The sequence below is a fragment of the Gavialis gangeticus genome, unplaced genomic scaffold (genome assembly GCF_001723915.1).
Source record: "Gavialis gangeticus isolate Ggan-Ray unplaced genomic scaffold, GavGan_comp1, whole genome shotgun sequence".
Classification (NCBI taxonomy): Eukaryota; Metazoa; Chordata; order Crocodylia; family Gavialidae; genus Gavialis; species Gavialis gangeticus.
This window is the reverse complement of record NW_017728992.1, coordinates 15,797,861-15,813,590: the sequence shown is the minus strand read 5'-3', so window position 1 is coordinate 15,813,590 and position 15,730 is coordinate 15,797,861. Positions and strand designations below refer to the sequence as shown.

The window sequence follows — 15,730 nt, the reverse complement described above, 5'->3', positions numbered from 1 at the left end:
TTTGTTTTGCAGAATATCTACAAGTCTTCTGATTTTTTTACCTTTGAAATGGTAGACTTTTATAGAGTTTTGGGGACTATGGACATTTATACATGTGCTTTGGGGGGAGGGGGTGCTTTAATTAAAGTGCCCAGAGTATCACATCTATCAGCATCTCTGCACTGAAAAATGACAGTGGGGGCACTTTAACTAAAGCCAGAAGCCAGAAAAGGAGCCTAGGGGAAGACAGAGAAAGCAAAGTGGCAAACTCCCCACTAGTTTGAACACAGCAGAGATGGCAAAAGACTTTTACCAGGGGGAGCAGAATAGATCAGGTGACAGGAAAGGGGGAGGGGCTAGGGAGTATAAAAGCTCACTCCAGATGAGAGAAAGTCAGCCAAGCTCTGACCACAGAAAAAGATGGATTGTCCTTACCAGATGGAGAAAAGGCTGTGATAGATGGAGTAAGTAGCTCCAGAAAGGGAGTAAGTTTCCATTGGGCATGCTACTCAAAAAACAAAAAATCCCAATGGGTTAAACCCTGAGCTGGGGACTATGTCCATTTACCGCAACATGGGGAGGAACTTTAAATTGAAATTTCTGGTCAATGGGTACCTGGTAGAAGGAAAGCAGCTACAAGGGGAGATGAGGCGGCCACATAAAAGGTGCCTCAACAGCCTTAGTGATACCCTCCCATCGGAAGAGGAAGTCAGTGGTACAAGGATAAAAACCCTGAGGTGGGTACCAGGGTCTTAAGGGCCTGCTGCCATGGCTGAAAGGGTTAAGTAGTGTGATTCCTGAGTCCAAGGCTCTGGGTTTTAGACCCTGGAGAAACAGAAGCACAGAAGTTGCTTCAGACTTACTTACAAAAAGTATGTCTGAGAGTCCAGAGAGTCTGTGGCCCAGAAGAGGCTCAGGGGTTGAGGTGGAGAAGCTACAGTTGAGATAAGACAGAGAGACAGCTAGTAAATACCAGAAGCTTTGCTGGCATGGTACAACTTAGTTATCAGGCTCCTCTACTCTCTGCTTTGGGCAGAGGCAGGACATCTCTGTATCACTTCTTTTTAGCAAGGCATGGCAGGAGAGTCGGGATCAAGGAGATTTCTAAGAAGACCGAGGGATGACAGAACTGGCTTCAATAAGACAGAGAGGAAGATGAAGAAAAGTGTGGGTCCCCAGGCTACCCAATAGAAGCAACCTAATGACAGCTGATGTGGAAAAGGTTGAAGTATTCAATGCCTTTTTCACTTCAGTCATCACAGGCAAGGGCAGCTCCCCATTTCCTGCACCTGGCAGCACAGTTTAGGGGGGAAATGGGCAGGAAACAATGGTGAAAGAACAGATTAGGGACTATTTAGAAATGCTGAACCTGTACAAGTCCGTGGGGGCTGGTCGCAATGCATCTGAGAGTACCGACAGAGTTGGGTGATGTGATTGCAGAGCTGCTGGCCATTATCTTTGGAAATGTGTGGCCATTGGGGGAGGTCCCAGATGATTGTAAAAGGGCAAAAATAATACCCATCTTTAAGGAAGGGAAGAAAGAGGATTCAGGGAACTACAGACCAATCAGCCTCATTGCAGTCCCTGGAAAAAATCATGGAGCTTGTCTTCAAAGAATCCATTTCTAAGCACTTGGAGGAAAAAAGGGTGATTAGGAATAGTCAGCATGGATTCACCAAGGGCAAGTTATGCCTGACCAACCTGATTACCTTCTGTGACAAGATGACTGGCTCTGTGGATGTGGGGAAAGCAGTGGGCAAGATATACTTTTACTTTAGTAAGGCTTTTGATATGGTCTCCCAAAACATTCTTGCACGCAAGCTAAGGAAGTATGGGTTGGATGAATGGACTGTAAGATGGACAGAAAAATCCTGGATCATCAGGCTCAAAGTGTAGTAATCAATAGCTCTATGTCTAGTTTGCAGACGGTATCAAGTGGAGTGCCCCCAGAGTCGGTCATGGGGCCTGTTTAGTTCAGTAACTTCATCAATGATTTGAAATGGGATGGAGTGCACCATCAGCAAGTTTGCAGATGACACCAAGCTGGGGTAGTAGTAGATACATTGGAGAGTAGGGTAGGATTCAAAGTGACCTTAACAAATTGGAGAATTGGACCAATAGAAATCTTGAGGTTCAATAAGGACAAGTGCAAAGCTCTGTACTTAAGATGGAACATTCCCATGCACTGGTACAAGCTGGGGACCAACTGGCTTAGCAGCAGCTCTGCAAAAAAGAACTTAAGAGGTATAGTGGACAATAAGCTGCATATAAGCCAACAGCATGCCCTTGTTGCAAAGAAGGCTAACAGCATACTGGGCTGCATTAGTAACATCGTTTCCCTCAATCTGCTGGCAGTAATTATTCTCCTTTATTCAATAAGGAGCAATGGTCTCAAGTTGCAGGAAGGGAAGTTTAGGTTAGATATTAGGAAAAACTTTCTCATGAGGAGAGTAGTAAAGCACCGAAACAGAGAGGATGCCACAGAACTTGTGGAATCTCCATCCATGGAGTTTTTTAAGACCTAGGTAGATGGAGCTTTGGCTGGGATGATCTATTTGGGAATGGTCCCGCTTTGAGCAGGGGTTTGAACTAGATGACCTCCTGAGGTCATTTCCAACCCTAATTTTCTATGGTTCTGTGAGGGATCCCCTCCACTCAAGTCCTTTTATAGTTCCCAAACAACAATCTACTGTTGGAAGAAGAGACATTTCTACCGCCACCCAACAACCCAGTAGCTAGAGTATTTGTGTAGCTGTGGAGGATGCAGGTTTAATTCCCAATCTGCATATAGGGATGTGTGCATGTGTGGGGAGCTTTCTTCTACCCACTAGTTGGAACACTTACCTAGGCTGTGAAAGATCCAAGTTCATTTCTTTCCTTCGCTTGTGGTAGTTTCTCCACTTGGCTTATGGTTGTCGAATCCACATCTTTAATCTTCCACACAAATGCTTTAACCATGAGGCTATGTAACATTTTAAGGTATCCTCAGAGGTGACAATGTTTCCCTTGGAGGTAGAGGCATGGGTTAATATTGTCCCAAAGGAGAGATTAAAACTGTTGACCCCATTGTGTGTGCCCACTGTGTACTGTTGGATAATGGATTCAACACTATTGCTGCTACCTTTTCCTCCTCCAGCCATGTTTTGTGACAAACACATAGCTTAAGTATCCAATTTTAGGCTTAGTCAGAAGGACACAAATCTGAAAATTAGAAGCCCTGGGTTATGACCTCTGACCTGGTGATAGGGGTGGGGGTTTTTTGGGGGGAGGGGTTGTGGGTTTTTTTGTAACTTGAATGTAATATTTTTTTACCCACAGCAGTGGGATAGTGTCTGCCCCATTTGGGGGAAAGGGCTGATTCACTGATTCACATTCCCTTTGCTTTGCTTTCCTCTTGATTCCACTCATCTTCTCTCCTTGGCTACATAAAGGACCAGCTTCAATAGGAGAGTGTCTGAGCAATATCTAGTTTGTCATGCTGGAACAATTTGTTGAGAAGAGGAAGATACAGTTCAACAAGATACTTCTACATTTGGGTCCTAGAACACTTGTCTCTGACTCTGGACAAGTGCCCTGACCATTAAGCTATTAGGCTAAAAGGCAGGATGGTCCTCTTCTATTTTTCTTCAGGCAGTTACCAACCTACCTGGGTGATTCTATTCCACTATATGGAGAAATGGAATCTAAGATTTGTTTGAGTGCAAAAAATTGAATTTGCACAGTTACATAAGTTCTTCTTAGAAGTCTAAAACTGAGATAAATATTTGGAGCCAAATCCTATTTGCAGTGGGATAAATGGTTTGTAACTATTAAGAAAGTATATTTACATATATTATTGTAACATGGAGCCTGTGGCCCCTATTACTGAAAGCAGTTAAAAGAAAAGAAGCTTAGCCAATCAGTGGCGAGATGCCTGGGAGGATGACATCATTAGCTCGTACTGGGAACTTCCTCTGCACCTGAGGAGCTGAAAAACCTGAAAATTAGTAATTGAAAATGACCTACTTAAAAGGTCAAGGAGTGAAACAAGACATCCCCCAGAAGGAGAACAGAGATCTGTGGCACTGAGACAGAGAGCAATGGAGCAGAGTTCATGCGGAAGCATGAGAGAAGCCAGAGAGTGATGTCCCCTCTGGAGGCCAATACTGGGTAAAACCTCGACTGGAGATCATTCTGTCTATCTCCAGAACCAGGTAGACCAACTTTAATTAGAAACTTTTTGACTGGATTGCTGACCAGCTGGCCGGATTATAAATAGACTGTGCCAAGTAGTTTCGCAGAGTAGAGGAGGAGGGGCTGAAGCCTGAAACCCCACTTTGCGAAGAGACTTATTAGTAACTACTTCCATGTTGTGTTTTTGTGGGTCTTTGCATTAAAGACCTAGTACCCTCAAGTGTTGTGTTACCTAATAACCAGATGTGGGGTTTGCTTTTGGAGAGTAAGATAATATCCAGATATGGAGGCACTTAGAGAATAAAAGTGTAAGAAGACCAATTCAACTGTAATTAAGAACACTGAGTTATCTGCATGTTATATTTTGAACTAATTCCCATCAAGTCATGGCAGGCGAGGAAAAACGCATGCGGGAAGCTCTGAGTTGAAGCTTTTCCCATTTATAATTGGTTTTAGGAACACCTGCTCACTATTATATAGTTTTAAAACAAGGCAGAGATTCTTGCATGCAAGGGTCTCTGTAAAAGCTGGAGTGAAGCTGTTATCATTTTTCACAAGGAAAACTAAATGGTTTTCCAGAAACAAAGCAACTGGAGGGAGTGAATTACTCTGTATCTCACATACAGTGAACATCTTATGTAGTAGAATCCAAAAGGGAAGTTGAAGTTTAAACCTCTAGGGAGCCATCTGGATAACTTTGTGAGAGTAAGAGGTAACTTTATCATCTTTTGGTTCTTGTTCCACATTCTCGGAGGCCATCCATCTCCTGCAGGAAAGAAAATGAAAATGGACAATTACCTTGCTCAAACCGAACAGGAAGGTTAGTTATCTGCACTGCAGTGTGTGAGAGAATTCTACCTTATGTGCTTATTTATTTCCCTTTGTTCACCTAAATGACAGTTCTCTAGCCACATAAGTGGTGGTTTTGGGCTCTTATGCGGAGGTTGCGATTCAGTTACTGGGGATGTCTCAGCATGTACATATAGACTAGAAGGTTATGCACTAGCCTGACAGGTACATGGCTATGCATATACAGGAAGCAAGGAGGGGAAGGAACTTTTTATGCTTTAACCCCATAGCTGAGTAGTTGGGGCACTTAGGAAGTAAGAGACTTGTGTTCTAGCACTGCCCCTTTCTGCACTGGGCATTTGAACCTGTGTTTCTCTGACTTCCTAGTATGCTTCTCTACCCACCATACCAAAGGTCAGAAACTATTCAAATGCTTCTCCAGAGTTCCTTCTGAAGCTAAGTGACTGCCCCTTACATTGATTAGTCATTGGATAAAAAGGATACCAAGCAGTGCAGTGGGAGCATAGTCTAGACTAGAACCCAGGGCCCCCTTCCTGTCAAAAGCAGCAGCCAACAGAGACACAAACCTTTTAGCTTGCTCTTTTCCCCCTGGCCCTACATATCTCTCTAGCTTGGCTGCCCAGTGAGCCAACTTCAAAAGCAGCACAGAAAACAGTACTCAACAATATGTAACCTGTAACATGGTTACAGTACTGTTAGGAAATGTGACCAAATCTTTTTTTTTTCTTTCTGCATCTTCTTCAATGTTTAACAGCCTTTTAAAAATGTGGACACAAAAACTGTCTGCAGTGTTCCAGTACCACTCTAACTGATGCTGCACAGAGAGGTAAATCACCTCACCATTCCAGTTTCATCTTCTGTGGCAGGGCACCTTTGATGCCTGCCACTTTAAGGGCTTGAGCATGCAGTAGAGCAGCCTGCAGGTGACATCAGAGCCAATAAGGGGGTCATATAGCAAAAGGGAGGCTACCTGATTGGAGGAGGGCTTGGCTCCTTGAGCATAAAACTAAGCCCAGGGAACAGGGGCAGCAGTTGCAACTGGGGAGCCAAAGGGTGAACATCTCCTATCTGGAGTACTGGTGTTTCCAGAATATCTAGAGGACAGGATAGGAACTATGGGGATGGAGGAGGTTCCTGGTTCTGGGGCATGACCTGAAACTACACCCTGCTGGGGTTGGATGGTGTGGTAGGGCTGCCTGTGGTGGGGCAGTCTCCAGGAAATGCCACACCTGTGCCTCCCCAGTGAAAGTTGAGGATGGGGTGCCAGAAAGCCTCAGTCCCTGCTGCCTTGTGGATACCCTGTGGAGGGGAAAGTCTCGGAGAGCACACTCTGACAGAAAAGCACAGGGCTCAGGTCCACTAGGTGGGGCCTGCAACAGGGCCAAAGTCCATCTATTGGGACCTGAGGCCCAATGGGCATAAGGCCCAGCAGCTCAGTAAGGAGGGCAGAGCAGTAGCCCCAGTGAGGGGGTGGGGTGGTTGCTGGAGGCCATGTAGGGTAGGGTCCATGGGGACCTGAAGGATTGCATGTAGGTTGGCCAGAGTTGAGGCCTCAATGAGGGGGATGAGTGGCTGCTGGAGGCTGCATAGAGTAGGATCTCCGGGGGCCTGAAGGACTGCTCATGGGCCAGTTGGAGCAGAGACCCAATGAAGGTGGAAGAGTTGAGGCCCAATGAGGGCAGAGTGGAGGCCCCAGTGTGGCCAAGCTAAGGGGCTAGAGGAGTGATAGTGGAATTGGAAGCCATCTGCAAGGCATGGGACACAGTGTAGGTACAGTATGGAGCTGTGTATTATACCCTTGGCATCATTCACAGGAAATGGGCTGTGTGCCAGCTGACCACTGAGGCCATCCCCATCCCCTGTGAGCGGTGCCAGCCTCAGCATTTGGCAGTGCCACTTGCAGCAGACAGGGCCAGGCTCAGTGCTCAGCTGGTGTGGTGCCATCCCCTGCAAGCCCAGTACCACTCGTATGGGACAGGGGCAGGGCTGGGCTTGGCCAGGCTCATCCATTGCAAGTGGCACCAGCAGTGCCACTCTCAGGGGATGGGGCTGCACCAGTCGAGCGCCAAGCCCAGCTGAGTCAAGCCTAGCCCCATCCCTGTTTTGTTTTTTTTGTTTTTGGATGTGGCACGGTGTATCAGTCAAGTTTGATTTTTAAAACCCAGAAATTGGGCTTCAAAACTTGACTTATACACAGTGCAATATGGTACACTGTTTTCTATAACCAGCATAGTTTAGATTGGTAACACAGAGAGCACAAGTTCATCCTTTGGTTGGGGGATGGCAAATCTTAGACTGTGTTTCACCATTCCTAAACCAGTCTGTGGGTGCGTCTACATGAGATGCTACTGCACAGTCCTTACTGTGCATTATTTAGTACTTGCTAATACAAATACTAAATAAATGCGCAGTAACCAGAATTACTGCGCAGTAACGCTGGTAAAGTCTTTTATGTGATGTTACTGCTCAGTAGCCTAATAGTGGGGGAGGAAGAAGGGGGGTTAACCAGTCAGGAGAAGGGGTCAATGGGATAAAAATATTTTCCAGTCCCAGGACTATGCTATACATTCACAAAATCAGGTTAGCCCCTTTCTAGATTGGGTTAACTCTTTCTTGATCTAAGTTAGTGCACCCCAAATTAAAGCCTCTGAACTTCTGCATGATTGGGCATTTAAACTGAACTAACCCTGATTAAGTCAATCTGAATGCAATGCCTGTATGTACCCTCGGTCATCTTAAAGAGTTATATTGAGTTTGTTTGACAAAAACTATATTCCCTAAAACCATAAATCTTAAATGTAATTCTTTTTCAGCTAAATCTCATATCAGCTATATTTATTTTTCCTAGTCAGAGAAATGGGGATGGTCCTGGTTGCTCAGATCTTGCCTTACCGACTTATTGATTGAATGTGGGGACCCTGGCATTTTTTGTTTTATCAACTCTGCTTCATGATGGATGTGTTGCTCTTTGCCAAAAGACATTTTGGCACATTTCTTTCTTTACATCAGCACTTTCTAGAGAAATGAGGATGGTATGGAGGGGCAGTGATTAATAGGAAGTGGGTGTAATCATAGGTTTTGGCACAAGTGAGCAGTTGTAGATGTGTCTACAAAACAGTAGGTAGTTATGGATCTGTCCAATTCAAAGTTTTGCTTCTTTGGTGTACACAGGGCATAACCTCATGAAAATCCATGTGAGCTGTCCAGGTGCATTAGAGGATTCGTCACATCTCGTTATAAAGTATTATGAATAAAATCAATACAGCTTACCAAAGTCTACTTCCATAACCATTTTGAACTGAAATACCCCTTTATGCAATATTATTTATGAAGTACAGTATTTATAAGACAGTGCAGTGGCTTTTTCATAAACCTACCTCAACAAGCAGGGTATTACTAGAACAAGAGCGAGTCTTTGATGAAATATCCACTCATCTGCATCCCAGGCATTGTAACAGATGCTCTTTTTATGGCTATTGTAGCAGGTTGGGGAATCACTTAGTTCAAACAGTCTTTAACAATTCCACTCAGTCCTTTAAACTTCACGCAGCTCTTTATTTTCTTGGGCACACTTGCCTCTCAGGAACCATCTCCAACATAAATCAGAACTCAATAATACATATAGCATAGTCCATAGAAGGTGCACTCACAGTCCTAGAGTCCTCTCCAGCCCCTGAGAAGGTGCCTCCAGCTCCCTGCTGCTCCAGTCACACTGCAGATTTACTTCTTAGTTTGTCTGTGGCTCAGTTTCCTGACATGGAGCTTGCAGTCCTTGGGTCTTCTCTCAGACCATGAGATGTACCCTGGCTTGGTTCTGCCACCACTGGCTTGGTACGTCTCTCTGCTCTGTCTCTTTCAGTCTTCTGTCTCTCTCTGTTCTTTCTTACTTCCTTCCTGATTTCTTTCCTTGGGAGTCTTTTAACTTCCTGTAGCCAGCCAATTATCTGTGTCAGCTGGCCCAGTCCTCCAGGCAGACCTATAATCAGAACCCTTGTTCCTTGCATATTTCCTGGACTATCACAGCTATAACACCATAGGGGGAAGGGGAGGGAAAGAGGGACAGAGACAAGGCAATTAAGTTGTGGCTTACCCTGTAAAAAGTTTGAAGACCATGCAGTATCTGCAGCAAGACAAATACCTTCTGGGACTGCATACAAAAGATGGAAAGGGATTCCTCATTATCCCTGAATAAGTTGCAACCCCTTCTCCAACCTTGCTCAGACAGTGGAAAGAAAGGGAAGGGAAGTGATAATCCTCTTTGAATTTGACAATTAACACCTGTCTAGATTGTTGATTCATGTCCATTTACCAATGCTACCTGGTGGCTTTCAAACTCTTCACACTGGTGATGACATCACCTTAAGATGGCTGAAATAATATGCCAAAACTGCATACACTAAATAAAAATCCTTTTGACACACTGCAGTTCACACAATGTGTGACATGGTTGGAACTTGTACACAAGTGCACTTGTTATTGTGAAGGTCCCATTGATATAGGCTTGAGGCACAGTGACCCTGTCCAGTTTGAAAATGGTTGAGAAGTGCCCAATAATGGCGTGGCCAATTAAATTCTTGGTGATGGACTGTAGGGTTAGTATGGCAGTGGGACCTCCCCCACTGAATCCTGATATAAGCCAGGAGCCCCCCGGAGACATCCCTAACCCTCTCAGTGCATGGGGGAGAAAGAATGAGCCTTTCCCTAGGATAGACACTTACCAGGGAAAGGGCCAGCAGCACAGTGTTGTCGCTGGCATGCTTTATCAATTTAAGCCAGCTCCAGCTGCGCAACTGCATGACCAAACACATCATAAAGGTGTACATTGTCCCAGCTGGGGACAGGGAACCCTGGAGAAGGGAGTGTGGCTGAAAAGAAGCTGACTTCTATCTAAACCTGCCCCAGCAGGGTTGAGCAGAGGAAAGTGGCAGCTGTTCCTCTGTGGAATCTCTTTACTTATTGGAGTTCTTTGAGTGAGGGATGAGGGTTTGTTGGATGGCAGGGAGGGTATTGGGAGGTTCTCTCCACCCTGTGGGAAAGAAGAAGACAACAAACCATGAGTCGGTTGCAATGTGAGGGGAATATTCCCTGGGAACTCTTGAATAAGGGTGTCCCTTTGGACTTTCTTGTTTTTGTTGCTCAAATAGAGTTGCTTACAGAGACTAAGGCACTGGGTGCAGCCTATTGCAAGCCCAGTGGACTGAGTTAAAATCAGGCTATTTGACAGTGCCAAATACACCAGTTGTGAGGACAGGAATACTATGCATCCTTAAGACAAATGACCTGAACAAGACTGATGATATCGGGTTGGTACAAGGATGGGATGCAAGGGGAGGTGGAGCCCCAAGGAACATCACTTGGATAAGAGTTAACAGTGCCTTCCTCTTGCTCTATATTTACATCAAAGCGTGGCGGGCAAAACAAGGGGTGCACACAATTAATTATTGTCCGCCATGTCGAGCTATCAGGTCCTTAAAGTTGACAAGTGGAAGAACGCCCCGCAAAGTGTAGGCAGCCAACTTCAACTACACACAGCTGCTTATAGTTGGAGATGATGTGGTGATTGACTGGTGCTTGTGCTGACCATTCTTCATGCCATCATGTAAGTAAGGAAAAGTCAGAGGATTTTTGAAAGGGTGGACTATATTGGGCACCCTGAGGAGACCTGAGCTGTGGGTGAGTAGAATATGTCCTAGTGCACTGGCAATTTAGGATTATCATAGAGTCTGGCTGGTAAGTTTGCTTTAGCATTTGTGTGGCAGAGATGAGAGGGAGCAATGCTATCAAGGCCTGGAAACCATGGGAGTGGAGTGGGACCCAAGGTGCCTGACACAAGACACATTGTAACATGCAGTTGGGTGTCCACTAGTTTGCTGTGTGATGAGCGAGCCTGTCCAGGGGCAAAGTATTCTGTAACTGAATAATACAGTGCAAGAGCAGGTGAATGTGGCATGGGGGCACTGGCACCTCAAGTGGAGCCTGCAAGTTTGGCAAGTAGGTTATGCCTCGTTTTGATTCTTAAAGCAGTTTTCTGGAGATGTGATTTATAAGTTAGAGTCCAGTCAAGGGTGACTCCATGATAAACTGGGTGGGTTTTGCATTTGAGAAGCTGATCATTTAAAGTGATAGTCTTTGAAATATTTGGTTTGAGTATTTTAGACGGTACTCTGACATTATCTCATGTCTCCAAGTGTGAGTTCCACCCTTGAAAAGTCATGAGCTTGGGTGGCAAAGGCACTGCCATCAGCATAAACAAATTTTTGTGGGCCAGTCACAGGCAGGTGTTTAATGTACAGGTTGAAAAGGAAAGGCACCAGGCTGATCCTTGAGGGAGGTCATTTGTTTGTCTCCGAGAGCTAGTTTGGTTGGCCAGGTGGACTCTAAAGCGTCAACCATGTACTAATAGTTCAACTAGATGAGTGGCCCAATGTGGCAGAATTCCTGATATTTTCTCCAGAACACCAGTATGCCAGACAGTAGCATATGCTGTTGTTAAATCAAGGAAAACAATACCTATCTTAAGGATTAACACGGTGAAGCTCACTTTCTTGGAGTGAGACTCCATTGAAATCATTTGGGACTTCACTTCATTGGAACCAAGGGAGTTGCTACGGGTAGTTGGGGTCAGCAACCTGCACATGAACTGATGCTACACATTGTTTAGCTGTAACTGTAGGCAAAGGCAAATGCTGTTCAATCTTGTTTCCAAACCAGGGGAAGATTTTGTTTCTGAAGAGGTGCCAACCCTGTTTACTTCTTGCCTGTGCTTGCTGAATGGCAGGTGTGCTTCAGCAGCCTCGATTGCCACTGCCAGTTGTAAGTTGTGGGTGTTTGTTGTGATGTAGGCAAGGTTATAAGGGGAGATGCTTTATAAATCAGCACATTATGACACAAATTCAACTGTGCATACAGAGCAGGTGGAAAACTTCTAAAGACTTGCAGTGAAAAATGAAATAAAAACTTATGTTCCCTGTGGAGCACACAGCTTTTTCTATGGTACCTCTTATATACTCAGTACTGCTGTGACTGAGGTATGTAGTATATTTCCAGCAAAGTGGGGATGGGGAATCCAGTAGTTTTCAGCCCAGGAAACTAAACTGCATAGCTAAACAGTAAAATCTGTTGATGTAACAGGTTGGAAACCTATGGCCCATGAGTTGGCTTCAGCCCACAGAGACATTTTATCTGATCCATGGAGTTAGGAGGATTCTGGGGCATTTTGGCACTGGGGGCTTTGGTGACATTTCTGTTGTGAGAAACTTCACTAGCATGGCCACTGAGAAGAAGGGAGACTCAGTGCTGGTATCACTATAGACGGGGAGTGGCTCTGGCTCCAGCTCCGGCTCTGGCTCCAGCAGCAGTGGCATGGGCTAGGTTGGTAGTAGTATGCACACAGAGTTAAGATCCTTTAAAGCAGCCCACCACTGCAAAACATGGGTGACCCTTGATGTTGAAGGTAGACTAAAGAAACCTTCAAATTCTCAACAAAAGTTGCAAATATTTAAAAATAACAATTTTAGAGTCTTATGACTAAAAATATGCATCACCAGGTTTTGAAGCAGGTGTTGGAGATTTCCAGAACTGCATGTATGGATTGCTATTATTATGTGGTGCTTTTCTTGTCTGAGTAATTGCAAATACTTCCTGTGGCATTTTGAAACTTTTCAAGGAAACTTTGCTTGATTCAGGGGTCTGGGGCTCTGAAGTATTTAATTTGCTTTTGTACAAAGTGCCAGATTGAAATTTGCCTTAAGATCTGCTCCCCAGTGGTTAGGCTGCATTAGGGATCTCTTCATTATGGCTCGGATATGGAGTAGGAGGTAGACGACAGCATGGATAGAGACCTCAAGCAGAGCAAATGTGAAATGATGGAGAGGTTCAGGGAACAGGTGGAGTTTGAACTCTGCTATACCAGTCAATTAAAATGGTCTGGCATATGAGGCAAGGGAGAGGACTCTGTCTTTTCAAGGGCTTGTGTAAGACCTTATTTATATAGAAAGTTTTCTCAATGTAAATTAAAGTGCAATTTTATACTGATACTAGTATACTGAGAACTTAGAACAGAATAATTATACCATATAATTGTACTGGCACAACTGGCAAGTTTCACATACAGACATGACCTAAATTTCAATCTGCCCAGTTCAAGAAGACACAGGAGCAGGTAGGGTACTGTGACAACCCAAGGGTCTGTCTGTACCATTATCACTATTTTATAAACAGGCTGTTGCTCCCATGCAAACTCTTACTATAGATTTACTGTTCTGATATCAAACTGGCTAGTACTATGATAGCTTATCTAAAATTACCATAGCAATTTTGCAACATGCTGCATTTTGCACAAAAGCAGTGTGTCCTCATTACGGATTTGCACTGGTGTAACTGTGTTGTTGTATCTGCACTGGTGTAAATTTCTCTAGTCAGCACTACCTTTTGAGTTACAAACCGTTCCCAACCATACAGTTGGTCCTATAAAATATATCACCCACAAAAATCCTTGCCTCTAACAAACAGTTTTCTATTTTTTTCCTGCGGTATCTATACCATTTCCCTTACTCGGAGCTTATCTTTACAGCTCAGTCTGCCTCCTGTTGGCTTTTGATAGCTCTTTATATATTTTCAAATGTGTAATAGCCAGAATAAATGTGATTGTTACCAACAAAAAATGAAATTCTGCTTTGTGTGTGCTGCTCACTTATGCTCCAGATCACTTGTGCAGTGTATTTTTCTGTTTAAATGGTTAATGAAAATGTAATATAGGCTTACCTGGAAGAAAATGCTGCATCCTTTTGTCATCTCTGTTCTACATGCCATTCAACCCACACATAAGGGCTCAGCCTGTCTTTGCCGTCTTTTATATAATTCTGTTAAAATGAATGGCATGTCCACCTCTTAGATCCATTTACCACAGGTACCTGAATCTTTTTAGTTTGCAGAGACAACAATTTGTCCAGATAAAAAAACAATCTGTGCTAGTCCAGTCAATAACAAAAGAAAAATTGGCTCAGTGACTCAGCTGTCAGTGCTGCATTCCACAATATAGAGAGAGAATCTGGGCTTGTGAATAACTTTAAAACTCCTGCTCTTCAAATAGACACTGTTAGCTTTGCAGAGGTGACTTTCTCAGGCTCCAGTTTGAGGACATTGATATTTGTGGTCCTTCCTTGGGTGTTTGCCCATGTGGAACCCACTCCTGGTACCATTGGTTCCCAAGTGAAGTCTCTGAATAGCAGCATCCACTGGGCCATGAATACTCTGAAGGTCCCTGAGCCCTCCCTCAACCAGCCACAAATGTCCCCCAGTTCTTTCTTGCCTCATGGACAGCAAGACTGAACTAGGCTGTGCATGTCTGCTATTCTTTATCATATTCTCTAAACCTATCCTCACCTAACTAACAAAGATTAACTCCCAAGAAATCTCCCCTGCTCTTTTTTCCCTTAATTTTTCATCCTTTTTTGTACAGAACACAAAACCCTTTTTATTTTCTCACTATTTTGCACAGCAGGTATTAAAAATGGCAGATTCAAAGCCCACTTGCTTCAAACCATGCCATATTATGATGGATTAATTCCCCTTACAGAAAGTCATAGCTGTGGCCTGTTCTGTCTTAGCAAGAGCCATATGCTGACCACTGCTCCATCTGCCCATTATGCTTCTTAAGAATGAGAAACTCTAGAGACTTCCATTAAAAAAGTGTCTTCTGAAGCCATCAAACAGAGAGCACATGTAATGCAAAATAATGGCATTAAGTTCCAAGATGGGACTTTTAACTTCCACTCTGTCCACTGGGACGCAGCTCCAAGTGCTGGTATGAGTAAAAAGTTGGACCAAACATGGTTTTCAGCATCAAACTTTCACTACTAAAAATGGAGAACTAAGAAGGCTAAAAGAGCAACTTACTTCCATTCTCCTATGGAGAAACTAAACACACTATCCTTTCAGATGACAGAGACAAGTGATATTGGTTCATTCTCCAGCCCAGCACCCAAAGGCCTCATGGATAACCCAGCCCTTAGGTCATATGCTGAGTTCTTGATACTGAGACATCATAGTAAGCTGGGTTCCACAGCTGAGGCATTAATGGCCTCAGTTAATTTATTGTTGATGAAAAGTACTTTCCTCTCCAGTATTGCCCTTAGTGCCAACGTGCTTCATTGTGCACCAGGTCTGCTTATCTGAGCTCCCAGTACCACTATTAGAAGTGATCTCTTCTTCCCCTTCATCTCCTAGCCATTCCTGCCATCCAGCCAGGAACCTTCATCCAGTCACCATGATCCAGAGGTTGGCCATGCCTTCAGATCTGGATGCTCATTTCAAGGGCATAAGTTATCCAACCCAGAGATGCCAATGGGGTGAGAAACATAGGTTAAGCAACAAGTGCAACTACTATAGTCCTACTGGTTTACTGTTACACTCCAACCCACAGATGAGTAGGTCTGTTTCCTAAGTGTCAGGAAGACACAGAAGGCTTCAAGACCCCTCTCCTGATAGAAGTGCTTTGGGGCTGGGATAAAGAAGAGGCAGGTACTGAACCAGTAGACTTTTACCTTTCAGTTTCTTTCCAGGACCCACTATCACCATCTCCCAGTGATGCAGATTCTTCAGTGCTGATTTCAGTCGTGGATGATTTGAGGTCATTCCAAGAGCTGCTGTCTTAAATTGGAGAGATGGTTAGCCAAATGAATGGAAATTATGACCACATTGATGAAGGAAAAGGCCTCCAATTTATTTGATATTGTTCATTTTCACTGCTCTGGACAATTTAATTATA

General features: G+C 44.2%; 1 long non-coding RNA gene across 1 annotated transcript; it reads right to left on the bottom strand.

The window, feature by feature from the left end:
* Positions 1 to 4,572: 4,572 nt before the first annotated feature.
* Positions 4,573 to 11,083, bottom strand: LOC109300434. The gene is made up of 3 exons (XR_002098231.1): positions 9,681 to 11,083; positions 8,613 to 8,938; positions 4,573 to 4,918 (listed from the first exon to the last, which is right to left on the bottom strand). It is a non-coding gene; the product is annotated as an uncharacterized LOC109300434 (long non-coding RNA).
* Positions 11,084 to 15,730: the final 4,647 nt, after the last annotated feature.